This window comes from Dermacentor andersoni, chromosome 7 (assembly GCF_023375885.2).
Source record: "Dermacentor andersoni chromosome 7, qqDerAnde1_hic_scaffold, whole genome shotgun sequence".
NCBI classification, from domain to species: Eukaryota; Metazoa; Arthropoda; class Arachnida; order Ixodida; family Ixodidae; genus Dermacentor; species Dermacentor andersoni.
This window is the reverse complement of record NC_092820.1, coordinates 66,004,870-66,028,539: the sequence shown is the minus strand read 5'-3', so window position 1 is coordinate 66,028,539 and position 23,670 is coordinate 66,004,870. Positions and strand designations below refer to the sequence as shown.

At 45.9% G+C, this 23,670-nt stretch overlaps 1 long non-coding RNA gene across 1 annotated transcript; it reads right to left on the bottom strand.

Moving 5' to 3' along the window:
* Positions 1-1,665: 1,665 nt before the first annotated feature.
* LOC129385492 (uncharacterized) lies at positions 1,666-23,116 on the bottom strand. The gene is made up of 4 exons (XR_008613000.1): positions 22,968-23,116; positions 16,976-17,058; positions 6,527-6,604; positions 1,666-1,869 (listed from the first exon to the last, which is right to left on the bottom strand). It is a non-coding gene; the product is annotated as an uncharacterized lncRNA (long non-coding RNA).
* Between the last annotated feature and the right edge of the window lie 554 nt (positions 23,117-23,670).

Below are 23,670 nucleotides of genomic sequence, written 5' to 3'. Positions count from 1 at the left end.
AGCATCCATGTCATTTTACAATTAGCGACTTGTCCACTGCTGGCTATTCCGTAATGGCCTAGCCACCAGGCCTCTCTATCCATCCGATTGGAAGCCCTGTCACAAGAAACAGGCATCCCTGGTTGAGAGAATGTCCTAATGGTTCCTACTAGGCTTCCACCGTCTTGGGAGTGGCAAACTATCCAATGTGACATCTCGTTCTAAAAGATATCCAAACGAGCGCCTGAGGCTCACATACAATCACATTTTCTTGAACTTAAAGAGAAGTATTCCTGTGCTGAATTTTACACAGTTGCTTCGAAGTCTGCTGGCGGTGTTGCTTACGCAGCTATCGGACCCTCATTTTCCACATCTGGGGCAATAAACCCACACACAAGCATGTTTACAGCGGAAGCATACGATATACTCTCGGCTATTAAGCACATAAGACTCATAAAGTGTAATGAGAGCCCTAATTAGCCTACGAAAACATAATAAAACATAAGTTTTGAATGAACTATATACCTGGTTGTGCTCTGCAAATATGTGCAATCAAGTGATCGTCTTATGCTGGGTACCTGGCCAGAGTGGTATACAAGGCAATGTGGCTGCTGACGAACTGTCCACGTCAGTTCGTTTTAGTGAGAAAGATGGAAATAATCACATCCATGCCACAGACCTAAAGCCTTTTCTGCGCCGTAAATTGAAGAATCATTGGCAAGGCGAGTGGGATACACAAGTAATGAATATGCTTCACATTGTAAAACCAAAACTTGGGAACTTGAAAAACAGCACGGTACAAGGAAGTACTTCTTTGCCGAGGTTATTTTAATTTTATCGATGTACTTTTAGTTCAGTGAGCGGCTGTTGTACAAGAAGCCAGTTTTCATTAGTGCTGCGAATCGAGAAGGTGTGTGGAAATTCCAAAGGAAAAGATGACAGAATATATGAAATGATATCAACATCAAGTACCGCTTAAGTTATGGCGTTTCTGGCCGTCTGTGCAAGGAAGGCGATCCTCACATTGCCATGAGCTATTATTGCACGTGTGCACTGGTCACTCCGAAATCTTGTGGACGTGCCAGTGCCAACAGGACGCTGATCATTCCTCAACGATGTCCGTTGTTCAAAAAATGAAATGGCTTTCGTAAGCATCAATTGCGCCGCAGCAAATCCAACTGCGTATTAGTGTTTGTGGCTCCTTATAGGTGACTCGTTTAAAGGTACAGCAGTAGGCAATAGAAGCACCGCTGATGTCGTGGCGATGAGTGGTGCTGACCATCTGCGTAGGAAAGGCGATCGGAATGTAGCCCCAGGTCAGTAGCCCATGTGGACTCGTCACTTGAAAGCCGTTTAGACGAGTCAGTATCAGTGTGCCGTTGATGCTTGCTGAAGGTTGTCGCTGCCTAAAAAAGTGAGCAGACTTCGTAAGCATCAAGCACGCGACCGCTAATCGCCGCAAATTGCGCGGCTGCAGAACATATAGATAAAACTGCAAGTCCGCCGCTTGAAAGACAGCTGTAAATAGGACACGTTATTCGGAAAGGCCGCACGCCAAGGAAGCCTACGTTGGCGATGATGATGATGACGTAGATCCGAGGAAGTTGAATGGTGAATGAAATACAATAGAAAAAAGACAAAACGCAAATAAGGACCATTCTCTCACCATATTGCTGTCATATTGCAATGATTCCAAACCTTTATTCAGTACACAATTAGCTCATATCGCCCTTAACAAAAACCAAATATTTTGAAGAAATCAAGGTGGTCCGCATTGGTCAGTATAAACAGGCCATTGATGATTACACATTCTTTTATATGCCATTTGGCACCAAGGTACGTGTACCCGAACGTGGTCACCTAACACGTGCATCTCGCAATCAGTCCTAGCTGAAAAAAAAGAATGTCAGCTCTTGAAATTTGCTTGCTTAATGTCACCAAAAAATTATTTTATGATGGAACTACAAGTAGCCTTAGATGTGGTTTACATCTAATATTACGCACTTCTCACTCGTCATAATGACCTATGTGCTGCTATCTATTAACCATAATAGTTCGACGAAAATGTCGTAAGCTACAGTTAGGACCTAGATCGGCAAATTATATATAATTTCTTTTGAATGGCACTTTCTGGCTGGTGGACCACTGAGATAATTTAATATACCAGTTCTTGGTCAGTGAGAAAGTGACATACTGCAACTACCTTTATTCGATCGAAAACAGTGTGAATCTATTATCAGGTAAAAAATAGTTTGAAAAATAAGCCTTTCATCCGCTTAATTACTTGAGAATAAATTTATAAAAAGTTATAAACATTGTTCAAGTTTACCTGACTGACAACATGAAAGCCTTGGGCGTCTACCTTTCCACTCATTCAGGCTGATTCAAACAGTAAGCTATTTGGAGTGCTGTGAAAAACGCTCCATTGAAAACCTCAGCGTACATATTGACTTACGAATCTTGTGATATTAACCTCTTGGTTATGTGTAACGTTTATATTGCCGACATTATGACTTCAATTTCGCTTTGAAGAAAATAGCCCGTGTATTGTCCTACCACAGTGCCAGGTCGATGTACCGTTATTCATTGAAGAAGAACGAAATGTATGGTGCAGTACGTAAAAAAAATAACTGAAGTGCTAATGCGCCGATAAACCACATCGCAGTCCACATTGTGTGGATGTTGTTTCAGTTAATTATTAACTGAAACAATAACTGGATTATTAACTGGATGCTGGCTCAGTTAATTATTAATAACGTTTTCTAAACGCTCCTAGGGAAGCGGTCAAGTCCTGCCAGCAGCAGGGGTGCAGGTTGAATTGTTACGTCAGCGATACAGTGTTTTCGGAAGTGTAGGCTATGGGGCATCTCCGAGAGTCGGAGAATATTGCACTTGTGGGCTCTGCGCTGATTACACACAGCGGAGCCTGGGTCACTGTGTAGGCAATGAATGCAATATGGAGCAAGCAACGTGGGTGGTCCCGCTTTCCGTATGATCCGTATGTATTGCGTGGCATCGTCATGTTGATAATTGCACTGGGGTTTGTGACTGCACTGCCGGTCTCGTAATTTAGAGGCACGACTACTGCCTCCAAAGCCAGTGAAGAAGAAGACGGCTCACGTACATGTGGCGCAATAATAGAAAACGCTGAGGCGCTAAACCTGGACGGCCGTGGAATCGGCCGCTGCCGAAACCCCGCGGCACCATGGCTGGCTGGCCTAAATAAACTGTGGCCACCGCGACTACCTCTTCAGGCTGCCTCCCACAAATTAATATTCGGGGCTGCTTTCTTGTATGCGTTCAACAACCCGAAGCTCGGTTTCGCCTCCCGCGATTGTCAAGCGCAATTTAGGCCAATCGCATGAGGAGAAACCGAAAATCGGCTTTGCGAACGCGTGCAAGCTTTCGGCCCGAGACAACCGAGCCCAGCCATGCCAACGTCAGTGCAGCGAATCTACCAACGCGAGAGTGACGTGACCTCACGCGGTCCGGCAGACGTCTCGCGGTAGTAGGGTGTTGGCGAATTCCACATCGTCATCTGCTTCATGCCGCTGGCCAGCCACTTCCATATCAACAGGCATCCAGGCTCCAGGTTCCACCCCGCACCACTGGCCCCATCTTCTACAAGGCCTTGCGGGCAGCCCACATCGAGCCCACCTGCGCCACCTCGAGCGCTCAGTCAGAACAGCTTTCGCCATTGAAACCGTCGAATTATTACGCGACTTGTCGTCCTAGATCGCCAGCGTCCACCCGTATCCATGGTCAGTACGCGCTGGTCCCAGCGTCAAACCTCTACTCGGTGAGTGAGCCTCCTCCCCATCTCAAAGGCAGGGGCACCACCACTCTCTCCAAAGAATTCACAGGGCCAAATGCAAGCGCTTTCAGCTATCCTATGGCTCGCCAATCTCCTTTCTTGGACGTTCCCGCAAGCAATCCGTGTTACGTTCAGGAACACCTGACTCGTCACTGATTCAGGCCCTCTCCCACAAGCTGCACTAGGTACAAATTTCGCTCATCGAAGCGACGGTGACGCCACAAGCGTTACAACCTTCGCGATGACTTCAGCAACCAAAACAACCCTGATGCTACCGGCAGTCGAGATTTCGCGGGAAGCAGCAGCAGGTAAGCCTTCCGGTCTTCTGTGCTCACACCTACCGCGTATGCATGGCTTACTGAAATTTTACAGAACTGTGCCATCTCATTTCTTCAGCTCGAGATTCGCTTCTACGACAACAACGTGAGTTACCAACACTTGTGCTGTCTCCACACAAGTTGCCAGCTGCCAGATGGTGTTCTTTCGGAGAGCCGACTACTAACAGGCCCATGCATCTACGACAATATCAACGGCCTGAAATCTTCGAACGCATCAAGAACTGGCCATTACGCCTCAAGTCTGCTTCCCGGGTTGCACCGCAATTGGCGAGCTGACGTCCACAACGCAAGAAGTCCTCAATGCACAAGACAGTTCGCGGTGTTCCTGCGGCACTGTCATCACACAGGCGCGCACTTGACGCGCGCACGTGTGCGCTATTTGTACATCCACTGCAATATCTCGATGCAGCCCTGTGTCGTGCAACGCTATACATCTAACCTGCGACAGAGGCGGCTGTCTCCTTCTCAATCGTAGTGACACTTTCCCGTACAATGTTGTCCCCTGCGTCAATCTCAGCCACAACCACGAGACAGCTATCCGTACGCTTCACCGCAGCACTGACTTTACGTGGACTTCTTAATGAATGCTACGAATTGCCCCTCAAGTATGTGGGCTTGAAGTCTTATTTCTATACGCGCGCCTTTCGCACATATTTCAAACGCCCTTCGCACTAGGAGGGAGGCCCTGCAGCGGCGCGACTATCATCTTAGGTGAACTCCGCCGTCGGAGGCAGCGGTGGAAGAAGTGGAGGACAAAAGTGACTCGCGAGCGCCAGCGGTGGTTCGAAGCTCGGCTAGGCGCTCCTGGGCGCGTGCCCGCCTGGACTTGGGCGAGCTGGCGTGGAGTGATGCACCACGCCGTTACTACATTGGCACCCGTAACGTGGGACCCCGGATGCGTTCCGGGACGGACCATGATTGTGGAAAAGGCGCGTGGTGCCAGTCCCACTGGCACTGGTGACGCCTGCCTAACCTAGTGCGTGGCCATCTCCGCGGTGCAAGCTGCAGCTCTGGCGTTGACTGAGGAGCGTTTACGCCGGCACCCTCCTCTGTCCACGTCATCGGGTCCACCATCAGGCATGAAGGTCAAGCGGTCTCTTACACGCTGCTGAAGCTCCCAGCACCACAGTTGGGGCAGTTCCTGCACCAACGCGACAAGTTCTCGAAGGACAGAGACTACGCGTGGTTACAAACGCATGTGCGCGGCCGCTTCCAGAGATTCGGAGCCGTCGAAAAGCTACGACTGGACCGTGGACGGTAAAGGGCGCCGCCAAGACACGCAGAGGCAAGCTGTCGAAGGAAGCGGCTCGGAAGCACTGCTCGCCGAGTAGCGAAGGCGAGAAGAACGTCGACGCGCAGTCCTTGTCCGAGCCCACGGAGGGACAAGCACTGCGAAGTCTCCACTCTGGCGCTGGTTCCTCGTCGCCTGCGAGCATCAACGGCAGCGAAGAGAACGATGCCGATAATTTCGAAGGAGTGCAATGAAGGCTACGGCGAGAACGTCATTGGCGCTTGAGGTCACATGCCAACGGTAGAGGAAGTTGCACCGTTCAAGTGACGACCATCATCATCTGCGATCTTCCTCTCCTGTTAACTGCGTGGTGTGGGGACGTGTGGTATCTGTGCGGTAGACTGACAGCTAGCGGGCTGCTGCTATTTCGGGCGACCTGCTGCGAGCGCTCGCCAGAATGAGCTCGAGGAGGAAGACGGGGCCAGGTGTGCCTCTGGGTATGGGTGAGGGCCTTATGATTCCTGCAAGACCTCTACAACTTGGAGGCTCCACCACCTGGTCTGCCACGTCTTCGCGACGCGTACGTTGGGGAAGCCATCCAGGCTTTGGTCTTTCAGGCTCCTCCAAAACATGGTCACTCCGACGCTGCCTGCTCTAACGCTCCTCGTTTGGTGCAGCAGTAAGCAAGGTTTGTCCACCACTGGGGGGTGTCGTCGCTGCAAGCCGCCGTGGACCCGTGCCATCATCACCTTCGCAGAGGGAGGGGCAGTTGGGAACTCCGGCATCTGAGCCGGCACTCGAAGACGTGGAGGACAAAAGTGATTCGCGAGCGTGAGCAGTGGTTCGGGGCTCTGCTCGGCGCTCTTCGCCATGACCTGCCAGTACTGGAGCCTGACGGCGTTGACTGAGGTACCGCAACGATCCCACAACCTACAGAGCCCGTCAAGAAGTCGACTCAAATGCACATAGCGTGAGAGTAAAACACGCTGATGCGCGGTAGATGGGTGGCGGCGGTATTGGCTGCTCCCGAGATATTGCGGTACCTTGGCTGGCTGGCCTAAAAGGTGGCCACTGCGGCGACGTCATTGCGCCGCCTCCCAGAGAAAAATAGTCATCCTGGCTTTGTTTCAACCCTGCGATATATACACATTGCAAATTTCTTACCGTTCTGTGGCAACAAAAATACGGCGCAACGCTCATGCGCGTCCCAATAATATAGGGTATAATCTGTTCCTTGTCCTCCTAAGGCAAAACAGAAAACATCACGTTGAAATCAGGAATACGATCATTCACGAGCACCAGAACTACGTAATGCTGCAGATCATAAAAATGCATTCAACTGCGCCTACCAAACAGTGAGCTAGAAAAGATGGCGTAGATGTTTGAGAGCGTTCGTCCCAATGAATCATATTCTTATGATTATACCGCATTTGTATGTACTTTGAAGAAGCGACCTAACAAATAGCTATCTACCCTATTTGAGCTGCTCAGGTGCTTTGCATGCTTATCGCTCTAGCCCTTCGCACATGGTCCTAATCTTTTCTCGCTTTTTGAAACAACTAAATCTGCCTTGTGCCGTTGCCTGTACCTGTAAAGGAACGCATCCTTCAAATGACTTCTCTGCGTTTTTCCGCCAATACACTAGCCGTCTCTTGCTTAACTTGAAAGCTAACGAATTAATGCTTAGTAGCGTCTGCTATCGGGCTAGTTGGTACGTGGCGCTTTAGAAATGGCCTTAGGTACAAAAAATAAGACACGAACTACATAATAAAAGACACGGAAGCGAGTGTGCGCCTGCTCGTGTCTTTTATTTTGTTGTCAGTGTCTTACTTTTTGTGCCTGAACCCGTTTTTAAAAAAGTTAATGCTTCCATTCGCTTTAAACCCTAACCCTGCGTAAATGTGGGCGTTTCCAACGTGTCTCGCTGTTTGAATACCCGTGTGACAAATTGCCAAATCACATGTGCTGAGATGCCTTTTGATTTTGCTGCAGCAAACACATACATCGTACGGTTTCGAATGTTCTGTCCGGTATATTTTCGTCCTTCGGCAAGTCGGTCTGGCCCCGACTGCCAAGGCACTGTCCATTGTGTTACTGTATATATTTTCTTTAAAATTGCTTTCTATTCATGATCATCTCCATACTTTCTTTATTTGCACCCTTTCTATCCAGTTTACTCTCTCTAGGTCACTCGCTGTTTATGACTCCATGTTTTCCATTTAAACTTTAAATCTTCCTGCATTCTGTTTCCCTATTATTGATGCGCAAATATTCATGTATTTTAGCCAATCACATATTTTCATTCACATTCCAAAGTCTTTCTTCAAAACTAACTCTTCTCGGCGCTTCTCTAGCTTTCTAGGTGGCTCAAGTGATTCCACCTTGCAATGCCTCATTTGTTATTTTACCGTGGGCCTCCACTGCCAGCTTGCCTACTGGACTTGACTTCAAATGACGAACAGGATGTACAATTTTAAGCACATAATGGTATTTTCGAGCGTTATAGCTGCTGCCATTAATCCATTACAGACTCCTGACATCAGCGAATGTTTATTGGAGCCTTAAATTGCTATATGTGCTGTTGCTACTGCATTCCACATCCCCTTCATCCTTAGATCATCTGAGTGGATGCTAGAGAAGGTATTAAATTCTTTTATGTATTCACCCAATTATTTCTATTGTTTCACTATGTATATGACGTGCTTCTAAATTGATACCACCTGTTTACGTGCCTTATCAATAAAGATAGTTCCCAATTTCTCTGTCCTAAGCTTAAGGCCCATATATGTCGCTGAATTGTCACACACATTCGCAGGTTACTCTAAATAGCTTGCACGGTGCGGCAGTAGCACTTTCTCATCCGTACATATCAGCCTCTACACACTTTTGCCCCGTTTGCTGATTGTACTTATAACAAAAAATAAACATATTTCATGGCTTTTAAACCGTCCTTCTATTCGCTTAACATAAACAGCGAATAACCGTGTAGACAGAGGGAATGCTTGTTTGAGTCCTCAGTGAATCCGGCCAGCATAATTTCTTGCCTTCCCACACACCTTTTACTACGTTGTTCCACGAAATAGTCATCTATACCCTCGTGCTTAAGAATACTCGTCTAGGTTGTCGCAAGCTCCCTTACTATGTAGAAATGCTATATATATTAGTTATTTTTAAGCTGTTGAATTTTATGTGTACTTAGGGCAAAAATGCATTCCTGTAAGCGTCTGTCTGGTACGAACCCATGTTATATGTCCCGCGGTATAGCATAATTTTGAGCTTTTGCGAAAGTATTTGTATGGACATTTCAAACAAATTTTTTTGTGTCAGCAGCGATACGTAATGTGCCGCGTACATATATATGCAGATGTATTCTATATGTTTCCCTATACCGCACATGCAGTACAGGTGACATACTATTGAGCCAGCAAAATTGATCAGACAAGGTCTGATTTTCTTTACTAAGTTCTTCCTCGGAATAAAAAAAAAAAACATGCGCGACCATGAACCATGAAAAGTTAGGCAATTTGACCGCGATGTAATTTCACCAGTGCCGCAGTTTGCAAGCAGCTCAGTGACGCCAGTGCGTGCTCAGTACATGCCTTGGATGGCTTGTTATCACCTTTAAAGCTGCCAGAGATTTTGGCGCACCGCCGTATACTTGTAGCGCATTGCGTTGGCTGAACGGGAACACTCAAATTGTCCCCAAAGTGCCCTTTCAAGGGTAGCTGCGTCACAATGGGCGAACAGAAGCAGGAGCGCTGCGTTGCGATGGCAGAACCCCAGCATTTCGGCACCGTCCACAGTAGTCGAAGGTGAAGCGGAATGAGAAAGAAGTCACTTAAGCCATATCGTTTTAATTACCTTGTGTTTCCGTCGTTTAGTTTCAGTGTGTAGGAGTAATGGCAGCTGAGAAGCGAAGGCTGCGTGATAATCATCGCAGGAGTTTAAACAATCTGGTCACGTGATTCTGTTACATGACGAAGTTACGTGACTCTTTACGACGTGGTCTGAAGTACGCTACGTCCGTACCATCGCAGACGTTTATCGAAATCTGATCGTTTTGATATCCATATCGCTATATTTGAGAATACCTCATGAGCCTAGCGAAAGCTACGTAAGGTCACGTGACACTCTTTCCCACGTGGTTTGACGTTCACCACGTGTGTACCATCGCATAGCTTTTCATTTGCCCAATCGTTTGATATCCATGTTGGCACGGTTGGTGATTACCCATGGTTTGGCTAAAGTTACGTGATGTCACTTGACTCTTTTCCACGTGGTCTGAAGAACGCGAAGTGCGAACCATCGCAGATCTTGTTCGACACCCGATCGTTTGATATTTCTATCGCTATATTTGCGACTGACAAATGAACCTGGCGAAAGATCCGTAAGGTCACGTGACACCCTTTCCCACGTGGTTAGACGTTCACCACGTGTGTACCATCGCATAGCTTTTGATTTTCCCATTCGTTTGATAGCCATGTCGGTATGGTTGGTGATTACCCATGGTCTGGCTAATGTTACGTGATGTCATTTGAATCTTTTGCACGTGATCCGAAGTGCGCGAAGTGCGTACCATCGCCGACCTTGTTCGACGCCCTATCGTTTGATATCCATATCACTATAGTTAGGAATGACGAATGGGCCTGGCGAACTATACGTAAGGTCACGTGACACCCTTTCCAGCGTGGTTTGACGTTCACTACGTGTGTACCATCGCATAGGTTTCGATTTTACCAATCGTTTCATATTCATGTTGGCATGGTTGGTAATCACCCATGGTCTGGTTAAAGTTACCTGATGTCACATGATTATTTTCCATGTGCTCTGAAGTAGCCGATGTGCGTACCATCGCTGACCTTTTTCGAAGCTCGATCGTTTGATATACATGTAAGTATGGTTGGGAATCATGCATCGGCTAGCGAAAGATACGTGACATCACGTGACACCATTTCCCATGTGATTTGACTTTCGCTACGTGCGTACCATTTCATAGCTTTGGCAATCGCCATTCGCTTGATATCCGTGTCGGTATAGTTGGTGCTTACCCAAGGTCTGGCTAAGGTTACGTGATGTCACGAGACTCATTTTCACATGGTATTACGTACGCGAGGTGCGTACCATCGCAGACCTTCTTGGAAGCCCAATCGTTTTATATCCACGTCAGTAGGATTGAGAATGACGCGTGGGCCAGCGATTTATACGTGAGATCACGGGACAGCGCCTCCCACGTGATTTGACGTTCCCTACGTGTCACGTGTCTTCCATCGCACAGCTCCTGCGATTCCCGTTCCTTTGACGCCTATCACACTTTGTTTGTGAATCATATGTGGGCTTCCAAAAGTTACGCAAGGTCACGTGGCAACCTTCCCCACGTGGTCTAGCCTACCCGTCGTGGGTACCATCAAAGACCTCCTTCGAAGCCCGATTGTTTCATATCCATGTCAATATGGATGAGAATCAGGAATATGCTGGCGAATGTTACGTGAGATCTCTTAACACCTTCTTCCATGTGATCTCAGATGCGTTACGTGGTTATTCTCGCAAAGATTTTTCAAAGCTCGTTCATTTGATATCCATGACAACGGGTTTTGTAGAAAACAAAATGATGAGAGGTCACATGACGGGCTTTCGAATCAACAGTTTGTTCCTGGATGCCCCTTTGTTACAATGCATGTCAGCAAAGCATCAAATAGCTACCTTTTGCATGAACTGTGAACGGCAGTATTATAATGTCCATATCAGTGCACAACTTGCATGTTATATTGCGCGGAAAAGGCATTTCTGCAGTTCCGTGACAATGCTCTTCAATAAAGCTATTCACTTATGTTTTGTCGGCGGAAAATTATGACATTTCATCATTATTTTCAACACCCTGGAACACCTCCGCAAATGCATCTTTGGATTAAAATATTTGGCGCCGAGAATAAATGTGTGGCAGCTCAATTAAATTCACTGGCGCTGGGACTAAAATAGCTGGCGCTTGAATTAACTTGAGCGGGGAAATCAAGCAGATTCGAATATCCGGCTAGCCGGTTATTAAAATCGAATATCCTCAATATCCGTTTCTTAAAATCTGGATAACCGGATGGCTGGTTTTCGAGAGGGGATTCACTTCCCTCCGGTTAAACCGGATAGCCGGTTTGACGTATATTTGCAAGCACTAGTAGGGCCTCTCCTTGTTTTCCTTTCTCCATGCTTTAAAGATACACGAGCGGCGGCAACGCGCCCTTACAGCGTCCGCCAAAGGCGTCTACTACGGAGTCCGCCATTCGCAACACCGCAGAGGATGCTGTGGTTGTCTCCAGTCTGTATGGAGCGGCGAGTGAGGAGGATATTGAGATACACTAGCACCCGCCGGAAAAGAACGCCCTTCCTCCTTTCCTGAAACCCCTGCCTCGAGCGCTACAAGAGAGGGCACGCTTTTCGCCGAGATCCCCGTACGCACAAATGACATTTAACCGGTTTCACCGGCTCACCCTCGCATGCTTTCACTCGCACGTACAGCATACGGCGCGCGGGGACTGTTTTGTCGCCCTTTGACTTGATACGGAAACTCACGGCGACGGCGAGAGCAGAAATGCGCCTGGAGAGTCCACATAATTGCTATCGCAATAATGGTGATCCCGTGTTCAAGCATTTTTTATGTCACGAAAAATGACACAGGGTCTAGAATTATAAAATATGCGAAAGAAAACGGTTTTTGACCAGTCTTGTGCGTTTCGCCAGGGTATTATCTCGCGACACATAGTTGCATATAGTCATTTGCAACTCCACTCGTAAAAAAAGTTTACACCCTATGGGATGTGTCTTGTCCTACAACAATAATCGGCATCTGTCTTGCTTTAATGTTGTGAGCCCGGTACTTCCAGGTCATAAACGGCATTCGCCTTATCAGAGCGACATAGCGCTCTCGACAGGAAAGCAGTAAGAACACTTTTCAAAAAATGAAACCTAAGCAAGGCAGAGGATGATTATCATTGTAGGACAAGATAAGCTTCAACAGGTGCAAACTTTCTTTAGAGTGTACACACACTTTCAGGTCATTCTCTCATGACACATACTTGTAGATTTTGAAAACTTCGTTCATAACCTGAAGGCAAATTTCGAACATCATACTCAGAGCAAAGTTGTGTTCTTAGACATGTGGGGCATGTAATGCCCAACGTATTAGGTATGCTGGGGTGTTTTCATAGCGCAGTATTATTATTACCCTAAGAGAGAGCAAACGGAAAGCTTATGGTAGGGCATTTTACTGCCCTAAGTGTTTAAAACTCGGTATTCGGATACCATGTAACACTAGAGCCTGCTTTAATATCGCGGTCAATGTCTCAGAAAAAAACGTTAAACAGGTAACGGCGGTTTTTGTGAAACAAATAAGCCAGGTAAATACACTAGTACCAGTAAACCAAGCAACACTGTTTTTCCGCTCCTTCTGGCACAGAGGTTATAAACAGGAACAAGGTGCCTCAGAAAGGCCGCCCAACATTTCGATAGGATTACCTATCTTCCTCGAAGGCGGCCTCGTCATCGTCGCCATGTTAGATTTAGCGCGTTGGTAGAGTGAGGTCACGTGTGGTTATTGTCGGTGGCAGCTGGCTGTAAAGGGGGAGACTGCAAAGAAAATGAGCGCTATCGGCTGACTTCTGTAAGTGTGCTTTCTAAGAGCAGGGGACAAGATTGGGAAAGGGGGAATGTGGGAGAAATAAAAATAAAAAAAAAACAAGAAAAGAAAAAGAAAAGAAAGGTGTTGGGGGAGCGAGAGGTAAGCGAACCTTCAGGGGTGTCGTAGGCGGCATGCTTTTATTTCTTTAGAAGAGCCGGTCAACCAGTCAGGATGCGAGTAACTAAAAAGACCCAAAAAGCATCAGTTGAAACAATTACTTCACTAGCGTAGCAGCAATGCGCCGGGTTTTTTTTTTTTTGAATTAGTTAAGATGACAACAAGGAGTCCGGGGTGCAAAGCATGGGGTAGCTGGAAGGCAGCGGCTTGGTCTTTCAAGGGACATCAGCCGCAGTAGCTCAACGTAGGCGTCGTCACATTAGTATACAGAAGTGGCGACGCCCCGTGGTGCTAGCGCTTAAAAAGGTATCCTGGCGTCTTGTACTTTCGAATTGTTGTATTGTACTTTCGAAAATAAACTTTTTGAAAAAAAAAAGACGAAAAGAGGACGCAGGGTTAAATTGGAATAAAAATAGGATGAGGACATGAGTAAGAGCGGGAGGGGGCAGGTCTAATGTGAAAAGGGATCGTACAGTTAATATATCCGTAAAAACGCGGAAGAGTATAATAAATGGAGTGGTAGGAGAAAGGCAGGGAAAATTTGTAAATGAAGGAACATGTGAAATTAAGAAATAAGGTCAGCTGGTGGCAAATGTGTTTGGGGACTTGGTTGATGACATGAGAATTTCAGGTTTAAGTTGCAGCTTTTCGCGATTCCAACTTGCCACTTGCCAAATTAGTTGCCGTCGGGTGCACGCATTTAAAATTGTGTACGAGGTATGATTCCGTATACTTCCTCTCGCGAGGTGAACGGTAACTTGTTTGTGGTATATATAGCCTTGCTTTGTCGAATATGTGAGCATGTTGATTGAAGTGGTTCGGTACTAGTTTAGTAACTTGTGTTTTGCTACTGCGCGATAAGCACTGAGTTTTGTATGAATTTGTTGTCCAGCCTCACGTACGTATTGTTTGCAACAAGTGGCACATTCTAGTACTACGTTGCTTGATGTGCAAGCAATACTCGAAGTTACCTTGTGTGAGTAATTCGAAGTTGCAAATAAAAGAAACTCTAGTAGTAGATTCAATATAATTGAATGTAGACCACCTGGGGCGGTCACTAGTACCGGATGCTAACTCGTCTTTGTCCTTAGTTTGGCAAGCACAGATAATGCGTAAAATTAGCATTGCGTCTGTAGGCTACCCTGGGTGGATCGGAAAAAAGCTTGTTTCCGGTTCCTCGTGAGTGTTGGGAAGTATTTACTTAGGATGTTGTTCATGTTTGGGACTGTGTTTGAGAATTTATTAGTAAGAAGAGGCGTTGTTCGTGTTGTGATCCTAGGGCGGGGCTTGAGGGCCTCGGCTAGATCAAGTTTGGTTGCATCGGTGTAGGCTTTTTGAAGTGCATTGTTTGGATGGTTCCTGTTTGAAAGGGTTTTTGTAAGGTTATCGAGTTTATCTATGTCGCCTTGGTTTTGAACGCAAATGCGACGTAGTGGTGTGGCTTGGCCTTTAAAGATGCCTTGTTTGTAATTCTTAGGATGGGGGCAGGTCTACATCTAGATAATCTAGTTTGTCAAAAGCTTTGCTATACAGCGTGGACTTTAGCGTCCTGTTGTCAATATATATTGATGTCCAAAAATTTCATTCGATCCGTTGAAGAATGTGATGTGAATTTCATTGTTGCGTGAAAAGAATTTATAAATGCTACATATTTATCTAGACTGTCTTCACCATGTCCCCATAAATAATATTATGAATATGTCGTCTATGTACCGTAGGTATGTGTGGGGCTTGTCTGCACAGCGCGATAGGCAATCTGTTTCTAGAATCCCCATAAATGTGTTCTCGTAGGTCGGTGCAAAATGCGTACCTATACTTGTCCCATGTATTTGTACATAGTAATTCTCCTAAAATTCAAACTAGTCATCATGTGTTAGAACTAATTAAAGGAGAAATAAGTAGACTTTCATACGGTGTAGTGCGTTGCGCTTAGACAGCGTTTCTTTTATTGAAGATGAACCATCAGGGATTAAAACGTTGGTGTACAGGGCCGTGACATTGAGTGTTGCTAGAAATGTTTTGAGGTAGCGTACCTTTTGTATTAAGGCATCAGAACCTTCAGGTGTGTCGTTGGAGGCATGCATTTATGGCTTTAGAAGAGCCGGCAAACCGGTCAGTGCGCGAGTAGCAAAAGAGACCCAAAAAGACATCACTTGAAAGAATGACTTGAGTAGTGTATCAGCAATGCCTCGGGTAATTTTTAAGGAGCTAAGATGGCGACAAGTAGTTTAGTGTGCTATGCATGGGGTAGCTGGAAGGCAGTCACTCGGTCTTTCAAGGGACATTAGCCCCAGTAGCTCATCGTACGCGTCGTCACGGCGGTATACAGAAGTAACACTGCAGTGTGTGGCTGAGGAACCGAAAAAAGAATTCTGGCGTCTGGGGCTTTGGAATGTGTTGGTGAAGGTGTTTAAAAGAAATGAAATAAGACGAAAATATCTGCGGACTTTAATCGCAATAACAAATAGGAAGGTGGCGTGAGTAAAAGCGGGATGGGACCGTTGTATAAGGTAAAATTGGTCGAACAGTATATATGCGTTATAACGTGGAAGAGCATAATAAGTGGAGTGGTAGGGCAGAGGCACGGACAATTTGAAAATGGAGTAACAGGTGAGGTTAAGGAGTAAGGTTAGCTGGTGGCATTATGTGTTTTATACCTTTGTTCATTATGAAAATTTCAGGCTTAAGTTACAGCTTTCAGTTATTCTAAGTTGCCACGTACCATAATAATTTCCGTCGGATGTAGGCATTTAAACTTGTGTATGATGTATGATTCCGTATTCTTCCTCCCGCGAGGTGAAGATAAATTTGGTTCTAGTGTACAGAGCCTAGCTTTCTCGATTACATTGTCACGTGGTAGTGAAGTATACAGAACACATTAGCAATAGTGTGAAAGACGAAACTAACATATATTGGGCGAACCTATGCCCACAAAGACAGGCTAAATTGAAAGAATGGCGACAGCGGCGAACACAGACGGTGAGCGTCAAAATTTGATCAGCCAATCAAACGCATCGCCTTCTACACATCAGTCGTTGCATGTTCCAGAGTAATCGCTGGGACCCGCGCGTCTTCCACAAAGTTCTACGCTATTCGCGTCACACATACGTGCAATCAAATTGCACAAGATGCGGCTACTGACAGCGAATGGAACCCTCTGCAACATTCCAGAAATTTCCGATATGTGCAGGCGTGTCCTGCGCTGTGCGACAACATTTGTTAGGGGGTGAAACGTGGTCGCGCGATAAAGATACACAAGCTCACGTGCCAATATGACCAGGTTGATTGAAGGTGCTGGCTAGTGCTTTAGATAAGGTGTGTTTTTTATCTCCTTTGAATAGGTATTACTCTCTATTTACCTACCTAATTAGCACACAATATTATCTTCGTGGCATAGGAGGACTAATGACCGAAAAGTTCAGGTCTTCTACTCGTATAATGTAGCAGTTTTTTTTTTTTAGCAAGCTGGTTAATGTTAGGTGGAACACCATCCATTACGTTTAATTGAGGAAGAAAGGTGAACGAGATTGGTGCTACCAGCAAAAAATCGTTTACATATATATTACAATTAAAACATATTCTGAATGGCCTGGAAATTGTCGACCATTGCCTGCCTCGATCATACCGAAAGAAGCGTTCACACTACCACTTATATGTCAAAGCTGACAATTGGAGACTTTTTCACTCACATTTTTTCTGTTCAATTAATGCTGAGGTGCCAATAATTGTTCTTCGAAATTCATGAGTTGGAAAATTTGTGCATACAAATATCCTTCGTGTAAATTTGTCCCCTGTATAATTAAATGTTTCAGCATAAAAGTGTAGCTTACCTCGCTGCATGCTGACTCGCATTACTGGCCCTGGCCCTTGTCTTCGCCCTTCCAATGCTTTCGCATAATACCTATAGCTGTGCCTGAAAGATACAATCATAATGCAGTAACGTGCGCAAAGTGAATTGTCTAAAACTGAACATCTTTGTGAGAGCAGGTGGCAACCTTCGGTAGAAAAATTGTCCAGAACCTATCTCGCAATGACTACCAAGAGTAATGCCATTCGAATTTATGCAATCTAGCTTTAAGCAACATTCCTTCAAGTGCAAGTTATTTCAAATCTGTAGTGGTCATTTAGAGACTTTATGTGCTTCGTGTATATGCGGTATACACTGTCTCCGCAATCATCACACTTTCCTGTAGAACTGGTCTGCCAGGGTCGCCCATGAGTAGACTGCGTGACGACAGTATACAATAACGCAGTGACAATAGAACGACCAAGTAAAGACGTCAATGGAACAAAAGAGATCGCATGACGACGACAGCACAAAGACGATGATATGGCACTTCAGAAATCCCTATGATGATTTAACTACAACCGGAGGACGGCAGGCAGGTGACGAAGATCGAGCGATGCCATGACCATGAAAGCGGGACGACAAGGTTATGACAACGACGGCATAAGAGAGATGGTTTGAGGAGGACGCAATGGCGACGATGGCATGATTACGGCGGCATACTCACGAATTGAAGAAAGTTAGTTAAAATATATTGATGAAGACGCAATTAAGTCGATAAAATGACGAATGTACTATAACTACTACGGCATGACAACGCTAGAATGACGATGCTGGATTGAGTCACGGCAATCTCTAACGATGACAGCCTGAAGATAAATGTGCGTCGACAACCAGATGACGAGGCTGGAAATACGATTATTGTAATCAAACAGATGGAGAACAGCGATTGTGAAGAAAAGTCAAAGAGGATGGCATAGCAACGGATGGCATGGCAATCTCGTTTGAATGACGGGAACATGATTACAATAGAGTGACGAAGAAAGAACGAAGCAGATGGCACGATGAAGGCCGTATGACGACAACAGTTGGACGACAGTGATATGACAATGGCGTGAAGACGACAGCTTAACTACAATCAACTGAATAAGTAGGAATGACACGGATCAAACCACCACGACTGAATGTGAATGGTCCTTTTGCAACAGAGGAGCCAATGCGTGACGCATACCTATGACAAAAATGCAATAATGACGATGGCATGAGAGCGGTAGTAGGATGAACTTTGCATGATGGCAAGTGATCAAGACGATGGCATGACGAGGACGGCATGACGAGAGTCTGGTGGTGAAACTGGAGTAATGCTAATAGAGCGACAACGTAGGCATCAATACAACGGCAGAAGTAGTGCCTGATGACAGTACGACGAGGATACCGTGAAGTCGATGGCATGACTACCATCGTATCACAAAGTTTGAATGACGACAGTGCTATGACCTCAACGATACCGCCACCACGACGGCATACCTAATGACACAATCTAATAGACAACTTGGGTGACTTGTTGCGCGTAGCGTTTACGTAACGTCGATTAAAGTCGCAGCATACAGTGCGACAGATGGAATGGGCACAGCGCCCACACATTCCGAAGAAATACATTATGTACACGTGTCCGGCACGCGCGCACGCACGTGCACGAAAGTGCAGTATGCACCCTCAATTTTCTCGACCCTCGGTTTGGCGCTACAAAACCTCAGCATCTAGATAGAAAGGACAGCTCGTGTCAAGAATGTTCGCGGTTACGGGACTTCCTTGTCCCGTTTTAGGTTTATTTAGGTTTTCCAGTTGGGATTGCACATTGAGAAGACGTGTCTTCGTGTGCATGTTACACCCTACAATTTTCAATAACAGTCTTCTCTGTAGCCAATTGTTGGACTTCAGGCTTGGCGTTGACACAAAGTGGAGTTGAGTGCATTGAAGATCCTCAAAAGAGACTGTCCTTATCTCTAACTTTCGAGAAAGACTGCAGGACAGCTGCTGTTGATGTGGTGGAGTGCAAGTTTCTTTTCTCCTCAACAAACCTAGCGCATTGCTTTCGTTTCAAACAATGAACTCCATTTGTTTCTCAGCTTTCAAGTTCCGCAACAAGATGAGTCAAGAGCTCTTGCAACTGCTCATCAGCCGTCGCTGCCGTTGATCTCTTACGGTTGTCCAGAGCCTGAACTGTCGATAGCAGACGGTGGACGTTGAACTGACTTCTTTTCGGTAATAGCCAATGACTGTCTGCTGGGAATGCCTTCGACAGAATGTGCGTCATCATAGTTGCGTAACTGTCACGATTAACGTTTGGTCCTTTTGAGACCTCTGATATGGATCTGCGCATAATCCAATAGCCTTCGAAAAGCGTAAACCTTTTTGAGGAAGCAACTGCTGCAAGCACGCAAGAGACTGCATAGATTCTCTTGCACAATGTGATGCGTATCACCCAAAGGACTCTAGAATTTCGGTGGTGCCGTGGAAGCGCTCGCCAGAAATTCAAGCCGCTTCTGCACCGCCCAGGAAAGTCTTCAAACGTTCAAAATAATTCTCCTTTCCTCAGCTTTTCATTTTCATGCTAAGGCGTCTTGAATTGGTCCCAAAAAGCACGCCAGTGAAAAAGCTGTCCATCGGATGTCTGCAACTGGAGAGTCAGAAGCTTGATTGATTTGTACGGGGCGCTATCAGCTAGTGTCAGTGCTGAATGTGCAGCTGTGGATGGGGCAATCGTAGAACACTGATTTTGACGAGGTAGTCACGCGCCCTTTAGCTTCACCACCATTTTTCGCGCAGCCTCTTGATAAGTGAGTACAGTTTCAAATTCTGTCCGCGAATTCGTCCTCAGATATAGCGTCCTGTATCTGGGCGCTAAGCTTGTCTAAGTCTGACGTATTTGTGTGTAGTCGTTCAATCAAAGTTGAAATCTTTTGTCTGCCAGTGCTTCCTATCACGGCTTTCGGTTCAATGATGAGACGCTTATCCATATGGTGTCGCATTGTTCGCCCTGCTTTCCTTTTGATGACTTTGAGGCGGTTCACCTTGTTCTTCAGTAATATGACATCGCGCACCTTCTGAGATGAACGCTGATTAGGTGTCTTATCACCGCGAAGGGTAACGATGGATGGTGTAGTCAGTCCCTCCCACCTGGCTTTCGCTGGAAGTTTAGGCTGTCCCTACGCCGTGTTGTCTTCCCCTTCAAGGTTCCCGTCTAGCCCTCCAGGCGTGTAGTGTCCAGCCATTTCGGCGGCCGGATTATAGAATAAACAGTCATGATGCCGGACGAAACGGAACTGTATTTAGATTATTTACAGTAATTATTTCGAATGCCGTCCATGGCAAACGCTGTCTCTCGTTTTTTCCCTCGTAGCCTTCTCCCGGAGTCCGCACTCTCACGTGCGCGCAGTTCGTTTTTTGTTCTCATCGAGCTCTTTGAAGAAAAGGAAATATTCAATAGTGTGTGCATCTGTGTTTCTGTCTGTGTTCCCCGCCTGCCTAGGTGACTGAGTAGTACGTGGCCGAATGGGCAGCGCGTGGGGCCGCTGTGCTGCGTTAAGTGGCTTAGAAAACCGCCATCGGACTAACTTGCGTCACTGAGTACGTGGTATTGTGAGCAAAGGTGCCTCTCTTCAACGACGCTTTTTCACGAACTGTGGGTCACTGTAGAGGAGGGATTGGTAGGTACCACTGTTCGAAAAATTTTTCGACGCTGACGACGAGTACTTGGTATGTGCCAATCGGACTGAATGGTGTTCAATTAACCTCTTTGAAGCGAACTTACATCACCGGGTATGCGCCGGTATAGGTGCGCCACGCTTAGATAAACGTCTTTGACGCCACGTCATCATTGGTTACTAGGTATGTGCCGTTGGAAATGTTCCGCCTTACAATGACAAAAAAGATCCGCTAACTTTCTGTGGCGCTCAGCGAAATCGAACCAATGTCTCACAAGGCTTCTTCAATGAGAATAGCCCGGCGGATTAGGAGGCCACACCACGAATGAACCGGGCTTAGGCCGATTTGAATGAACGACTTTCAAGCCAACGCGCTAGCGAGCATTTCGATGAATACACTGGGCATGCGCCGCTCTTCAGCGAATCTCTCGCCAACTAGTGTTACAGAGGTTGTCCCACGTAGTTAGCGGCAAATGAGGAAACCAGTCAGTGCTCGCAGGCACCGCCTCCTGAGTTTATTTTTTCGCGGACTTCTGGACAGTACCACTGGATGGCGTAGCATGTGCAGAAGGAAGCGCGAAACAGGAACCCTGTTGTCGCATGACGCGTTTCTCGGCGTTCTCATGAGCTGGCGAGCCATGCATTTTCGAGGGCACGCACAGGCTTCGCGGCGGCGGCGCTAGATGACGCCAAGTTCTTAGAAAAGCGTTAAAAAGGAAGCTCGCTGTAGAGAACACCTCATTCATAGCTCATTTTGATGGTGGCACTAGCTTGGGTGGCAATATAGATGCAATGATAAAAGCTTCACCACCGACAGTCAGCGTGTCATCGGTTCAGCGAATTTTCTTCAACTAATTGGCTGACGAGCGGCGGAGAGCGCAAAGGACTGGAGAGGGTTTCGTTGGAATCGAGATATTCTAATCAAAATTCAAAAAAGAGAGAAGGAACTGGTGCCGCTGCCTGCGATTGCCGCATTTCTTCCTGCTGAGCAGCGGGGTTTGGTCGAATATTGATGTATGACATGGAACGGGGTGTAAGAGTCCTACCTAGAACCAGTCCTTAGCAAGCAAAGTTGACAGAAGATGAAATACCTTGTTCTTATCAAAAAGGCACCACAACAATTTTGTGCTGCACGATTTGTTCATTATATCAAAATAAATATGTTCTCGCACGTAGCTTCCACTACCCAGTGCAAGAGCATTCGCCACACAGTTGTCTTTCATTCATTTTAGAGCTGCTTGTCTCGGTCAGGTACGAAAAAAAGTCATTTCTAAGGCATAATAATTCATGTTTACGGTCCGCATGCATAGTAATGCATGCGGAACGGGGAGCTCGCGTGACAAAAAAGAGAAGTGGGTGCCGTCCGCATGATTTATTTTTTCAATAATGTAGCGATAATGGCATAAAGGTGTAGAATTGCAAATAACCTTTTTTGTTGGCCTAATCATACATCATTAATGTGTGCACATCATATCTGTTAGAAACTTTCCGTAGTGTTCGTGACACTGTCTGACGGACAACTCAAATGAACGCGACCCTACACTTTTTTGACTGTTGGGGGAAGGTTAATGCCAGAAATTGAAACGAAACAGATTGGAATAACTTTGTGCTACGTCACCCTATGTCTGTAATATTTTATAGAACAATTACCATATACAGGGTGAAATGCAATGAAAACATGCCAATTGTAAAAAAAATCCTAGACTGCAACAAAACCAGCTTCAATGGAGGATCATCAAATGACACACCGCTATAGAGTATCAATGAAATAAAGCGCGAAAAACAAATAAATCTTACACTACATTTCCACGCTTAGATGCATTAGATACAGTACTCCTAGAGAGAGTACTCTTCAACACTGGACTCATAATTCTTTCAGAAATTGAGAAAGTGGGTGCGGAAAAAAATATGTCATTGGACGGGCTCTACTGAGTGCTGCAATAAACTACAGGCGTACACACGGTAATTCAGCACTCGTTTAGCTTTTTTCAAAGAAGTTGAGCAGTCCCCAAAAGCACTCACACTCCCAAGAAAAGAAAGCAATCGTGGATCATGCGCCAGTTCTATATTTAGGAACAGCATCCAAGTTACGGCTATCTCCTAATGCTTTAGCTGCACGCATTCATACTATTCTACGCACATATTCCCATAATTGTCTAACGCCATTGAAACTCAGAGCACATCTCTACATTCAGACACGCCCTAGCTAATCCCCCTGACATTATCACACTTAATAAGTTTTTGCACAAGATCAACAGTTCTTAGAGAGCCACTAACACTAGCAAAAGAAGAAACAGCTCGCGCAGCATGCGCCATTTCTGTACTTACCAAGTTCTGCCTATCTCGTAATGTCGTATATATACGTAGTCGTCCTTCCCTATGCTTCGTACGTCAGCATATATGCATTTGTACTCGTGTCCCTTAATACTGTGTTTAAATGAACGATAACGAGTCCATAGTTTTTTACCATGCGTATCTAATGCCTGAAAGGTAGCAAAAACGCGTGTTTACTTATCAGCCGTAACCATCCAAACGGTTTCAGCAGCGCTCCTCACAACCGAAGTGTAGAACCGAACTGTGATAAAACCATATCTGCATTTAATTTTTCTTCAGAACTGAATCCGATCCCGTACAGATAAAATTTGAACATTCCCTAACAGAGGAACCTGAACCAAAAAATAACGCCTACGGGTTTCGAATTAAGCGGTGTTAGCATAGTCTAGAACAGACTATAATCGCATTATATTGTCACGTGCTAGCGACTGTCAAGAATACAGTAGCGAAACTATGAAGGGGGGGGGGGGCGAAACACTCTTTACTTGGCGAATCTATGCCCGAAAAAACAGGCTACTCTCAAAGGACAACGATAGTGGTTAACACAGTCTATGGCAGTCAGAGGGTCGAAATTGTATTGTGTGGGCAGCGATGTCAGCAGACAGTGCAATGTTGTAAACGCCAAGTCGCAAGCTAAGGATCAGGTGGAAAAGCCAGACACGTGTTGCAAAAGTTGGGTGAACTCCTGCAAGATGTG